The 1,596-nt window shown below is 42.5% G+C and overlaps 1 protein-coding gene across 1 annotated transcript in view; it reads left to right on the top strand.

Annotated features, from left to right (window-relative positions):
* LYST (lysosomal trafficking regulator) overlaps window positions 1–1,596 on the top strand; it is a 105,377-nt gene that overhangs the window by 64,267 nt on the left and 39,514 nt on the right. The window lies entirely within an intron of this gene.

The following is a 1,596-nucleotide window of genomic DNA, read 5'->3' as shown; positions in this document are numbered from 1 at the left end:
CCCCTGGTGAATTGTTACTAGGTAAATCTTTTTTCCCTTAACTGGGCACTTGACCAAGCAATCTGGCTCTTATATAAAGGTAGCAGTTTTGAGATGAGTACTTTTGATACCTGCGAAAATAGCAAATCTAGCTATTTCAAAAATTCCTCCAGGCTAAATTTAAAAGAAATCACCTTCATCTTAGTCTTAGAAAAGACAAGACAATACACACAGGATAAAAAAAAAATGCTAAGAGTGATTTTGTCATCCATTAGTCCAAAATACAGTGGTATGGGCAGTGATGGGCACACTTGTGTATGCCAGTGTGACAGCCCTGCTTTCTAAGCTGCACTAGTTTACCAGGACCCTTTCAAGTGAGATTCAAGGTACTGGTATGGTGTCTGCTCAGCTGGAATGAGCTGAAACAGGGTACTGGTGAACTAGTGCAGCCTACAAATTAGGGAGGGTCTGTGACAATTCGTCGTGGCCAACTCTCCACAGCCAACTTGCTATGGCCAACTTGCTGTGGAACACGAGTTACGCTAATATCGAAGAAATGGCGGAATAGAATAATTAAAGGATGCAAAAGGAGGGACAAAATGAAATGTGAATGACAAAAAATAAAACATTTTTTAAATTTATTTTAAATAATTAAATTGAACTGTTAAATTGTCCAGCGGGGAGTTGATCATAGTGAGTTGGTCGTGGCGAGTGGGCCACAGCAAGTTGGGTCTGGAATGAGATTCCCCCTCCCCCACCCCCCAATATCTGTGTGGCTCCCACCTTGCTTGGCATTCCAGAAAGCCTTAAAGACCTGACTTTCTCCCAAGCCTTGGGTTAAGGTGGTTGAAGCCCCTTTTGGATTCATTCATTCATTCATTCATTCAAAATATTTATTTAGCTGCCCATCTACTATCCAAATCTACGCAGCTCTTAATCAAAAATTAAAACTATAAAATATTGAAACTATAAAACTAAACACATTAAAAAATTAAAAACAACAGTGTTGGGTCTCTGTAGGTTGTTAGCCATTTGCCATTGGTTCTTGTTCTCTTTTATGATTTTATTACATTGTATTTTCTATGTTGTTTGCTTTTATTGTACACTGCTCAGACTCAGTTTGGAGATGGACAATACTTAGGTTTAATAAATTAAATGAAACTTATTTTCATGTCAGTGTTTTGATATCATATGTAGGTTAAATATAAACCATGGTAACTCTAATGTGTACATACCAGTCGGGCTTCAGGCCAGGACACAGCACGGAAACGGCATTGGTCACGTTGGTTAATGATCTCTGGAGGGCCCGGGACAGGGGTTATTCCTCTGTCCTTGTGCTTTTGGACCTCTCAGCGGCTTTTGATACCGTGGACCACGGCATCATGCTGCGGCGTCTTGGTGAGTTAGGAGTGGGAGGGACTGTTATGCGGTGGTTCTCCTCCTTCCTCACCGACCGTACGCAGTCTGTATTGGCAGGGGGACAGAGGTCGACCCCAAGGCCCCTAACTTGTGGGGTTCCACAGGGGTCGGTCCTCTCTCCGCTTCTGTTCAATATTTATGTGAAGCCGCTGGGGGAGATCATTCGTGGCTTTGGGGTGGAGTTCCATCAGTACGCTG

Source organism: Protobothrops mucrosquamatus, unplaced genomic scaffold, assembly GCF_001527695.2.
Source record: "Protobothrops mucrosquamatus isolate PMUCROS unplaced genomic scaffold, P.Mucros_1.0 scaffold527, whole genome shotgun sequence".
Classification (NCBI taxonomy): Eukaryota; Metazoa; Chordata; class Lepidosauria; order Squamata; family Viperidae; genus Protobothrops; species Protobothrops mucrosquamatus.
Note: the sequence above shows the minus strand (reverse complement) of the source record. Positions and strands in the feature narration are given on the sequence as shown.